We start from the raw sequence: 13,600 nt of genomic DNA on the forward strand, positions 1-13,600 counted from the left end.
GGGGTGCCTTTGGCATACCCAAGCTTAGGCTCTTGCCACTCCTTATTCCATAGTCCATCGAATCTTTACCCAAAACTTGAAAACTTCGACCACACAAAACTCAAAACAAAACTCGTATGCTCCGTTAGTATAAGAAAATAAAACCACCACTTAGGTACTGTAATGAACTCATTCTAAATCCATATTGGTGTAATATCTACTGTATTCTAATTTATCTATGGTTCACACCCTCCGATACTACTCATAGATTCATCGAAATAAGCAAACAACACATAGAAAACAGAATCTGTCAAAAACAGAACAGTCTGTAGTAATCTGTATCAAGCGTATACTTTTGGAACTCAAAAAATTCTGAAATACATTTCTGGACCTGAGGAATTTTTCTATTAATCATCTGAAAAAATAATAAACCTAAAAGCACTCTCTAGTAAAAAATGGCAGCTAATCTCGTGAGCGCAAAAGTTTCTGTTTTTTACAGCAAGATCACATAACTTCACTCAAGTATTCCCAAAGGTTCTACTTGGTACTTTATTGTACAAAAGCTATAAAACATGATTACTACAGTAGAATAATCATGTGAACACACAAAAACAGTAAGGGTAAATATTGGGTTGTCTCCGAACAAGCGCTTTTCTTTAATGCCTTTTTAGCTAGGCATGATGATGGCAATGATGCTCACATAAAAGATAATAATTGAAACATAAAGGGAGCATGATGAAGCATATGACTAGCACATTTAAGCCTAAACCACTTCCTATGCATACGGATTTTGTGAGCAAATAACTTATGGGAACAATAATCAACTAGCATAGGAAGGTAAAACAATCATAGCTTCAAAATTTTCAACACATATAGAGGAAACTTGATATTATTGCAATTCCTACAAGCATATGTTCCTCCCTCATAACAATTTTCAGTAGCATCATGAATGAATTCAACAATATAACCAGCACCCAAAGCATTCTTTTCATGATCTACAAGCATAGAAAATTTACTACTCTCCACATAAGCAAAATTCTTCTCATTCGGAATAGTGGGAGTATCATAAGAGAATTGAACACTATAAATTGTTTCCACATTAAAAGAGTAATGTTCAGAAAAAGGGTAATCATAATCATGACAAGTTTTATAAATATAATCATCACTACTTTTTATAGCATAAGTTTCATCACAATAATCATCATAAGTAGCAACTTCGTTCTCATCATAATCAATTGAAACCTCTTCCAAGATAGTGGAATCATCACTAAATAAAGTTGACACTCTTCCAAATCCACTTTCATAAATATTATAAGATTCAACATCCTCCAAAATAGTGGGATAACTACTTCCTAAAGTTGACACTCTTCCGAACCCACTTTCATCAATATAATCATCATAGGTAAGAGGCATGCTATCATCATAACAACTTTGCATATCAAAACTTGGGATGCTAAAAATATCATCTTCATTAAACGTAGCATTCCCAAGCCTGGGACAAACATTAATTTCAGCAAATATATTCTCAAATATTTCATACTCATCAAACATAGCTTCCCCAAGCTTGGGCCTTTTCATATCATAAGCATAATCACTCTCATCATTAATAGTATGGATAGCACCAATAGTATAGCAATTATCATCATCACAATGAGTAGTAGGAGCAACATCATTTGGGAGGGACACCTTTTTACCTTTGCTGCCCCTTCTTTTCCTTTTCTTTTTCACATTATGTGTGGGTTCAACCTTCCTCTTTAAGCTCCTTATTGACAAGATTGGTTGAATAGAAAGCTCCTCCTCGTTACCTGATTCATCATAAGAAATAATAGGAGGATATTGGGAAGTCTCTTCCCTTTCATTAGTATTCTCATCATCTTCTATTTGCCTTCTTTTCTTAGGTAATTGGCAATATAAGGATTTTCAATGCAATTCTCCGCCCAAAACATATAAATCTTTTCTAGATCAATATCAAGGAAATGCTCAAGATTAAATTCTGGAATATGCTTAGTTAAACGTTTCAACTTTTCATAACCCAAAAGCAAACTAAGTTCATTATAATGTGCAAGGGACATCAAATCATCACAATTTTTGGACACGATTCGATCATGAAACAATTTGCATCGGAGATGTAAATGACTACGTTCATTGCAAAGTTCACAAGTACGACAAAGGAAATTTAAATTTTCAGCACTCACATTTAGCCTTTCTTGCAACCATTTAGTTTCTAAATACTTATGCCTCTTGCAATATATATCTTCTCTATTTGGTGCGTTCATGCAAACATGCACTCCACAAAAGTTGACATGCTCATAAGAGATAGTTTCATCATGACTAGAGCAATCATCATTAGTACTATGGATATTCAAGGAGTTTATACTAACAACATTGCAATCATGCTCATCATTCAAAGATTCAGTACCAAGCATTTTAATGCACTCTTCTTCTAGCACTTGAGCACAATTTTCCTTTCCAAAACTCACGAAAGATATTAAAAAGATGAAGTGTATGAGACAAGCTTAACTCCATTTTTTTTGTAGTTTTCTTTTAGAAACTAAACTAGTGATAAAACAAGAAACAAAAAGATTCAATTGCAAGATCTAAAGATATACCTTCAAGCACTCACCTCCCCGGCAACGGCGCCAGAAAAGAGCTTGATGTCTACTACACAACCTTCTTCTTGTAGACGTTGTTGGGCCTGCAAGTGCATAGGTTTGTAGGACAGTAGCAAATTTCCCTCAAGTGGATGACCTAAGGTTTATCAATCCGTAGGAGGCGTAGGATGAAGATGGTCTCTCTCAAACAACCCTGCAACCAAATAAAAACGAGTCTCTTGTGTCCCCAACACACCCAATACAATGGCAAATTGTATAGGTGCACTAGTTCGGCGAAGAGATGGTGATACAAGTGCAATATGGATGGTAGATATAAGTTTTTGTAATCTGAAATAATAAAAACAGCAAGGTAACTAATGATAAAAGTGAGCGTAAACGGTATTGCAATGGTAGGAAACAAGGCCTAAGGTTCATACTTTCACTAGTGCAAGTTCTCTCAACAATAATAACATAGATAGATCATATAACAATCCCTCAACATGCAACAAAGAGTCACTCCAAAGCAACTAATAGCGGAGAACAAACGAAGAGATTATGGTAGGGTACGAAACCACCTCAAAGTTATCCTTTCTGTTCTATCTATTCAAGAGTTCGTAGTAAAATAACATAAAGCTATTCTTTCCCCTCAATCCATCATAGAGTTCATACTAGAATAACACCTTAAGACACAAATCAACCAAAACCCTAATGTCACCTAGATACTTCATTGTCACCTCAAGTATCCGTGGGCATGATTATACGATATGCATCACACAATCTCAGATTCATCCAACCAACACAAAGTACTTCAAAGAGTGCCCCAAAGTTTCTACCGGAGAGTCAAGAAAACGTGTGCCAACCCCTATGCATAGGTTCATGGGCGGAACCCGAGAGTTGGTCACCAAAACATACATCAAGTGGCACGTGATATCCCATTGTCACCATAGATAAACATGACAAGACATACATCAAGTGTTCTCAAACAAAAGACTCAATCCGATAAGATAACTTCAAAGGGAAAACTCAATCAATTACAAGAGAGTAGAGGGGGGAGAAACATCATAAGATCCAACTATAATAGCAAAGCTCACGATACATCAAGATCGTGCCATAGAGAGAACACAAGAGAGAGAACACGAGAGAGAGAGAGAGGTCAAACACATAGCTACTGGTACATACCCTCAGCCCCGAGGGTGAACTACTCCCTCCTCGTCATGGATAGCACCGGGATGATGAAGATGGCCACCGGTGATGGGTTCCCCCTCCGGCAGGGTGCCGGAACGGGCTCCCGAGAGGTTTTTGGTGGCTACAGAGGCTTGCGACAGCGGAACTCCTGATCTATCTTCTTCGTGGATGTTTTTAGGGTACGTGGGACTATATAGGCGAAAGAAGTCGGTCGGGAGGTGCTCGAGGGGCCCACGAGACAGGGGGCGCGCCCAGTAGGGCGGGTGCCCCCCTATCTCCTGGCCTCCTCGAGGATCTTCTGACGTAAACTCCAAGTCTCCAGGATGATATTCTTCCAAAAAGCACGCTGCCGAAGGTTTCATTCCGTTTGGACTCCGTTTGATCTTCCTTTTCTTCGAAATACTAAAATAGGCAATAAAACAACAATATTGGTTGGGCCTCCGGTTAATAGGTTAGTCCCAAAAGTAATATAAAAGTGTATAATAAAGCCCATAATCATTCAAAACAGGTAATATAATAGCATTGAACAATCAAAAATTATAGATACGTTGGAGACGTATCAAGCTACTACTTTGCTAACCCTAAAACGTAGGTAGGAAAAGAGTATATATAGTCTCGGGGCGAAAAAGTAATATAAAAGAGAATATGATGACGGGGATTGTGTGGAGAAGACAAAAAAAAGTGCCATATTGACGAGGATAATCAACGGGCTATGGAGATGCCCATCAATTGATGTCAACATGAGGAGTAGGGATTGCCATGCAACGGATGCACTAGAGCTATAAATGAATGCTCAACAAAAGAAAACTAGTGGGTGTGCATCCAACTTGCTTGCTCACGAAGACCTAGGGCATTTGAGGAAGCCCATTTTAGGAATATACAAGCCAAGTTCTATAATGAAAAATTCCCAGTAGTAAGAAAAAGACAACCTATGAGACTCACTATATGAAAAACATGGTGCTACTTTGAAGCACAAGTGTGGAAAATGATATAGTAACATTGCCCTTTTTATTTTTATTTATTTATTTTCTTTTTCTTTTCTTTTTCTTTTCTTTTTTTTCTATCGCCTTTCTTTTTTTTCTTTTTGGCCTTTCTTTTTTTGGGCAATGCTCTAATAATGATGATCATCACACTTCCATTGATTACAACATATGAATTACAACTTGAAACTAGAACAAGATATGACTCTATATGAATGCCTCCGGCGGTGTACTGGGATGGTGCAATGAATCAAGAGTGACATGTATGAAAAATAATGCATGGTGGCTTTGCCACAAATACGATGTCAACTACATGATCATGCAGTGGCAATATGACAAAAGTAAAGTATGTCATGATGATAATAAATGGAACGGTGGAAAGTTGCATGGAAATATATCTCAGAATGGCTATGGAAATGCTATAATAGGTAGGTATGGTGGCTGTTTTGAGGAAGATATAAGGAGGTTTATGTGTGATAGAGTGTATCGTATCACGGGGTTTGGATGCACCGGCAAAGTTTGCACCAACTCTCAAGGTGAGAAAGGGCAATGCACGGTACCGAAGAGACTAGCAATGGTGGAAAGGTAAAAGTGCGTATAATCCATGGACTCAACATTAGTCAAAACAACTCATATACTTCTTACAAAAATTTAGAAGTCATCAAAAATCAAGCACTATGCGCATGCTCCTAGGGGGATAGATTCGTAGGAAAATACCATCGCTCGTCCCCGACCGCCACTCATAAGGATGCACAAGCCAGGTACACTTCATGTTTCAAATTTGTTACACAACTTTAACCATACGTGCATGCTACAGGACTTGCTAACTTCAACATAAGCATTCTTTAAATTCATAATCACCCAACTAGCATGCCTTTAGTATATCACTACCGCCATATCTAAAAAACAATTATCAAGTATCAAATTGATCATAGCATCCAATTCACTTCCTATGATAGTTTTCATTCAAATTGCCATACTGTTTAAGACTCTCAAAATAATATAAGTGAATCATGAGAGTTCATTAATTTCTACAAAATAAAACCACCGCTATGCTCTAAAAACATATAAGTGAAGCACTAGAGCGAACGACAAACTACTCCAACAAGATATAAGTGAAGATCAATGAGTAGCTAAATAATTATGCAACTATGCGAAGACTCTCTCTCAATAAAGAATTTCAGATCTTGGTATTTTATTCAAACAGCAAGCAAAGTAAAATGAAATGACATTGCAAGGATAGCACAACTCATGCGAAGAAGCAAAAACTTAGGCTCAACCGATACTAACCGATAATTGTTGAAGAAGAAAGGCGGGATGCCTACCGGGGCATCCCCAAGCTTAGATGCTTGACACTTCTTGAAATATTATCTTGGGGTTCCTTGGGCATCCCCAAGCTTGAACTTTTGTGTCTCCTTAATTCCTCTTATATCATGGTTTCTCTTTTTATCAAAAGCTTCATCCACACCAAACTCAACAAGAACTCGTGAGATAGGTTAGTATAAACCAATGCAAAACCCTACCATTTTCTACTGTAACAAATTACTAAAATTATTATTCAACATTGCATACTAAATGTCTCTGCATATTTAATACTCCTATCATCAAATAGAATCATTAAACAAGCAACATAAGCAAACAATGCAAACACAACAGCAATCTGCCAAAACAGTATAGTCTGTAAAGAATGCAAGATTCATCATACTTCCCTAACTGCAAAAATTATGAGAGAAAATTCTCACTGTTATAAATTTATCATATCTCAATATAAAAAAATATTCAACATTATACCATTCTCTTACTTTTCTAGGGAATTTTTGCAACAACGGTAAACTTTCTGTTTTCAAACAGCAACATGTATACTAGCAAAATAAGCATGGCAAAGACTATCCTTGACTTTTTTATTGAAAATATAGATGCAAAACATTATTCTAAATAACATAAAGAAAACACTAACAAAATAAAATGACACTCCAATAAAAACACATATCATGTGGTGAATAAAAATATAGCTCCAAGTAAAATTATCGATAGACGAAGACGAAAGAGGGAATGCCTTCCGGGGCATCCCCAAGCTTAGGATCTTGGTTGTCCTTTAATATTACCTTGGGGTGCCTTGCGCATCCCCAAGCTTAGGCTCTTGCCATTCCTTATTCCATAGTCCATCGAATCTTTACCCAAAACTTGAAAACTTCAACCACACAAAACTCAAAACAAAACTCGTAAGCTCCGTTAGTATAAGAAAATAAAACCACCACTTAGGTACTGTAATGAACTCATTCTAAATCCATATTGGTGTAATATCTACTGTATTCTAACTTATATATGGTTCACACCCTCCGATACTACTCATAGATTCATCAAAATACGCAAACAACACATAGAAAACAGAATCTGTCAAAAACAGAACAGTCTGTAGTAATCTGTATCAAGCGTATACTTTTGGAACTCAAAAAAATTCTGAAATACATTTCTGGACCTGAGGAATTTGTCTATTAATCATCTGAAAAAATAATAAAGCTAAAAGCACTCTCTAGTAAAAAATGGCAGCTAATCTCGTGAGCGCAAAAGTTTCTGTTTTTTACAGCAAGATCACATAAACTTCACTCAAGTCTTCCCAAAGGTTCTACTTGGCACTTTATTGTACAAAAGCTATAAAACATGATTACTACAGTAGAATAATCATGTGAACACACAACAGTAAGGGTAAATATTGGGTTGTCTCCCAACCAGCGCTTTTCTTTAATGCCTTTTTAGCTAGGCATGATGATGGCAATGATGCTCACATAAAAGATAATAATTGAAACATAAAGGGAGCATGATGAAGCATATGACTAGCACATTTAAGCCTAAACCACTTCCTATGCATACGAATTTTGTGAGCAAATAACTTATGGGAACAATAATCAACTAGCATAGGAAGGTAAAACAATCATAGCTTCAAAATTTTCAACACATATAGAGGAAACTTGATATTGTTGCAATTCGTACAAGCATATGTTCCTCCCTCATAACAATTTTCAGTAGCATCATGAATGAATTCAACAATATAACCAGCACCCAAAGCATTCTTTTCATGATCTACAAGCATAGAAAATTTACTACTCTCCACATAAGCAAAATTCTTCTCATTCGGAATAGTGGGAGTATCATAAGAGACTTGAACACTATAAATTGTTTCCACATTAAAAGAGTAATGTTCAGAAAAAGGGTAATCATAATCATGACAAGTTTTATAAATATAATCATCACTACTTTTTATAGCATAAGTTTCATCACAATAATCATCATAAGTAGCAACTTCGTTCTCATCATAATCAATTGAAACCTCTTCCAAGATAGTGGAATCATCACTAAATAAAGTTGACACTCTTCCAAATCCACTTTCATAAATATTATAAGATTCAACATCCTCCAAAATAGTGGGATAACTACTTCCTAAAGTTGACACTCTTCCGAACCCACTTTCATCAATATAATCATCATAGGTAAGAGGCATGCTATCATCATAACAACTTTGCATATCAAAACTTGGGATGCTAAAAATATCATCTTCATTAAACGTAGCATTCCCAAGCCTGGGACAAACATTAATTTCAGCAAATATATTCTCAAATATTTCATACTCATCAAACATAGCTTCCCCAAGCTTGGGCCTTTTCATATCATAAGCATAATCACTCTCATCATTAATAGTATGGATAGCACCAATAGTATAGCAATTATCATCATCACAATGAGTAGTAGGAGCAACATCATTTGGGAGGGACACCTTTTTACCTTTGCTGCCCCTTCTTTTCCTTTTCTTTTTCACATTATGTGTGGGTTCAACCTTCCTCTTTAAGCTCCTTATTGACAAGATTGGTTGAATAGAAAGCTCCTCCTCGTTACCTGATTCATCATAAGAAATAATAGGAGGATATTGGGAAGTCTCTTCCCTTTCATTAGTATTCTCATCATCTTCTATTTGCCTTCTTTTCTTTAGGTAATTGGCAATATAAGGATTTTCAATGCAATTCTCCGCACAAAACATATAAATCTTTTCTAGATCAATATCAAGGAAATGGTCAAGATTAAATTCTGGAATATGCTTAGTTAAACATTTCAACTTTTCATAACCCAAAAGCAAACTAAGTTCATTATAATGTGCAAGGGACATCAAATCATTACAATTTTTGGACACGATTCGATCATGAAACAATTTGCATCGGAGATGTAAATGACCACGTTCATTGCAAAGTTCACAAGTACGACAAAGGAAATTTAAATTTTCAGCACTCACATTTAGCCTTTCTTGCAACCATTTAGTTTCTAAATACTTATGCCTCTTGCAATATATATCTTCTCTATTTGGTGCGTTCATGCAAACATGCACTCCACAAAAGTTGACATGCTCATAAGAGATAGTTTCATCATGACTAGAGCAATCATCATTAGTACTTTGGATATTCAAGGAGTTTATACTAACAACATTGCAATCATGCTCATCATTCAAAGATTCAGTACCAAGCATTTTAATGCACTCTTCTTCTAGCACTTGAGCACAATTTTCCTTTCCAAAACTCACGAAAGATATTAAAAAGATGAAGTGTATGAGAAAAGCTTAACTCCATTTTTTTGTAGTTTTCTTTTATAAACTAAACTAGTGATAAAACAAGAAACAAAAAGATTCAATTGCAAGATCTGAAGATATACCTTCAAGCACTCACCTCCCCGGCAACAGCGCCAGAAAAGAGCTTGATGTCTACTACACAACCTTCTTCTTGTTGTTGGGCCTGCAAGTGCACATGTTTGTAGGACAGTAGCAAATTTCCCTCAAGTGGATGACCTAAGGTTTATCAATCCGTAGGAGGCGTAGGATGAAGATGGTCTCTCTCAAACAACCCTGCAACCAAATAACAAAGAGTCTCTTGTGTCCCCAACACACCCAATACAATGGCAAATTGTATAGGTGCACTAGTTCGGCGAAGAGATGGTGATACAAGTGCAATATGGATGGTAGATATAAGTTTTTGTAATCTGAAATAATAAAAACAGCAAGGTAACTAATAATAAAAGTGAGCGTAAATGGTATTGCAATGGTAGGAAACAAGGCCTAAGGCTCATACTTGCACTAGTGCAAGTTCTCTCAACAATAATAACATAGATAGATCATATAACAATCCCTCAACATGCAACAAAGAGTCACTCCAAAGCAACTAATAGCGGAGAACAAACGAAGAGATTATGGTAGGGTACGAAACCACCTCAAAGTTATCCTTTTTGTTCTATCTATTCAAGAGTTCGTAGTAAAATAACATAAAGCTATTCTTTCCGCTCAATCCATCATAGAGTTCATACTAGAATAACACCTTAAGACACAAATCAACCAAAACCCTAATGTCACCTAGATACTCCATTGTCACCTCAAGTATCCGTGGGCATGATTATATGATATTCATCACACAATCTCAGATTCATCTAACCAACACAAAGTACTTCAAAGAGTGCCCCAAAGTTTCTACCGGAGAGTCAATAAAACGTGTGCCAACCCCTATGCATAGGTTCATGGGCGGAACGCCCAAGTTGGTCACCAAAACATACATCTAGTGGCACGTGATATCCCATTGTCACCACAGATAAACACGGCAAGACATACATCAAGTGTTCTCAAACAAAAGACTCAATCCTATAAGATAACTTCAAAGGGAAAACTCAATCCATTACAAGAGAGTAGAGGGGGGAGAAACATCATAAGATCCAACTATAATAGCAAAGCTCGCGATACATCAAGATCGTGCCATAGAGAGAACACGAGAGAGAGAGAGAGATCAGACACATAGCTACTGGTACATACCCTCAGCCCCATGGGTGAACTACTCCCTCCTCGTCATGGATAGCACCGGGATGATGAAGATGGCCACCGGTGATGGGTTCCCCCTCTGGCAGGGTGCCGGAACGGGCTCCTGAGAGGTTTTTGTGGCTACAGAGGCTTGCGGCGGCAGAACTCCTGATCTATCTTCTTCATGGATGTTTTTAGGGTATGTGGGACTATATACGCAAAAGAAGTCGGTCGAGAGGTGCTCGAGGAGGCCACGAGACAGGGGGGCGCGCCTAGTAGGGGAGGGGGCGCCCCCTATCTCTTGGCCTCCTTGAGGATCTTCTAACGTAAACTCCAAGTCTCCAGGATGATATTCTTCCAAAAAATCACGCTGCCGAAGGTTTCATTCCGTTTGGACACCGTTTGATATTCCTTTTCTTCGAAATACAGAAACAGGCAATAAAACAGGAATATGGGTTGGGCCTCCGGTTAATAGGTTAGTCCCAAAAGTAATATAAAAGTGTATAATAAAGCCCATAATCATTCAAAACAGGTAATATAATAGCATGGAACAATCAAAAATTATAGATACGTTGGAGACGTATCAAGCTACTACTTTGCTAACCCTAAAACATAGGTAGGAAAAGTGTATATATAGTCTCGGGGCGAAATGGTACACGGGCCTCGGCCCAAGGCACTGCGCGCAGGCAGGGCCGGAAGTTCCGGGCGGGGACGGAAGTTCCGGGCGCCGGAAGTTCCGGGCCGGGGAGGGTCCGGCTTAACCAGAGAGTTGACACGGTGGGAGCTAGGCTGGCGTCTGAGGGCCGGAAGGTCCGGGCCATGTTTCGGGCTGCTTCCGGGCTAACCAGAGAGTTGGCGTGCCCGGGCTTGTCTGGGTCGAAGGAGGCCGGAAGTTCCAGGGGCCGGAAGTTTCGGGCTCTGGCTGGAAGTTCCAGGCTGGACAGAGAGTTGACGCATGTTCCTTCTTCTTTAGCTCTCGGTTTCGTGGCTTGTGCGTTGTACCTGATCACACACAGTGTTTCTGACTTAAGTAGCAGCCATGACTCACTCAAATGTATGGGAAGCTCAAGTAGGAGAGATGTCACCTCAAATTGAATAACACGTGCTCGAGCTATTGTCATGGTCCACTTGGAGCTTGAGTAGTCGAAGTTATGTCCATGGGGATGATCGTGGCATGCTCTGCGTCATGTTGCTATCTGGATTGAAGTTGACGACTCCACCAAGTTCTTCCACACTTTTATTTCTATTTCAGCCTTCAATCAGTTTTTGAGCTCCAGGGTTTGATACATGAGCAAAGCAATCCTCAGGTTCAGGATAAGTGGACATGTAGTGGTCAAGGGCAGAAATATTCATTGATACATCCATTTTGCATCATGTTTTCCTACTGTTGTTTATGTTGTTTTATTGAATAATAATGCTTTTTGGAGTAATTCTAATGCCTTTTCTCTCATACTCCCTCCGTCCCAAAATTTGTGTCTTGAGCTTGGTACAAATTTTTACTAGAGCTAGTACAAAGTTGAGACACTTATTTTGGGACGGAGAGAGTAATATGCAAGGTATGCACAAAGCGGGAGAATTCTGGGAGCTGGAAATCTGGACCTGAAAAAGCTACGTCAAGCTACCTATTCTGCACAACTCCAAATGAGTTGAAACTTCCCGAGGATTTTTTTATGGAATGTTTAAGAATTATTGGAGCAAATAAGTACCAGAGAGAGGCCAGCAGGTGTGCAAAACCCACCTGGGCATGCCAGGAGGCCCAGGCGCGCCTTGGTGGGTGCTGCCCTCCGCAGCCCACCTCTGGTGCCTATCTTCTGGTATATAAGTCATTTTGACCTAGAAAAAAATCAAAGGAGGACTTTCAGGACGAAGTTCCGCCGCCTCGAGGCAGAAATTGGGCAGGAGCACTTTTGCCCTCCGGCAGAGCGATTCTGCCGGGGGAACTTCCCTCCCGGAGGGGGAAATCATCGTCATCATCATCACCAACAACTCTACCATCTTGGGGAGGGATATCTTCATTAACATCTTCAACAGCACCAACTCCTCTCATACCCTAGTTCATCTATTGTGTTCAAACTTTGTGTCAAAAATATAGATTGGTGCTTGTGGGTGACTAGTAGTGTTGATTACATCTTGTAGTTGATTACTATATGGTTTATTTGGTGGAAGATTATATGTTCAGATACATTATGCTATTTAATACCACTCTAATCTTGAGAATGATTATTATTTGTGAGTAGTTACTTTCGTTCTTGAGGTCACGGGAGAAATCATGTTGCAAGTAATCATGTGAACTTGATATGTGTTCGATGCTTTGATGATATGTATGTTGTCATTCTCTTCATGGTGTCATGTGAACGTTGACTACATGACACTTCACCATATTTGGGCCTAACGGAATGCATTGTGGAGTAGTTATTAGATGGTGGGTTGCGAAGTGACAGAAGCTTAAACCCAAGTTTATGCGCTATTCCATAAGGGACCGATTGGATCCAAAAGTTTAATGCTATGGTTAGAATTTATTCTTAATACTTTTATCGTAGTTGTAGATGCTTGCGAGAGGGTTAATCATAAGTAGGAGGTTTTTTCAAGTAGTAACAGCACGCGCTGGTCCACCCACATATCAAATTATCAAAGTACCAAATGCGAATTAAGCCAACATGATGAAAGTGACTAGATGAAATTCCCGTATACCCTCAAGCACACTTTGCTTATCATAAGAGACCTTTTGGCCTGTCCTTTGCCTCAAAAGGATTGGGCTACCTTGCTGCACTTTTGTTACTACTATCATTACTTGCTCGTTACAAATTACCATGCTATCAAACTACTCCGCTACTTACAGTTTTAGCACTTGCAGACATTACCTTGCTGAAAACCACTTGTCATTTCCTTATGCTCCTTGTTGGGTTCGACACGCTTACTTATTGAAAATGCTACTATTGACCCCATATACTTGTGGGTCATCAAGGCTATCTTCTGGCGCCGTTGCCGGGGAGTGAAGTGCTCTTGGTAAGTGGAAATTGGTAAGGAAACATTATTACTACGTG

The sequence above is a fragment of the Triticum aestivum genome, chromosome 7B (assembly GCF_018294505.1).
Source record: "Triticum aestivum cultivar Chinese Spring chromosome 7B, IWGSC CS RefSeq v2.1, whole genome shotgun sequence".
In the NCBI taxonomy this organism is placed as follows: Eukaryota; Viridiplantae; Streptophyta; class Magnoliopsida; order Poales; family Poaceae; genus Triticum; species Triticum aestivum.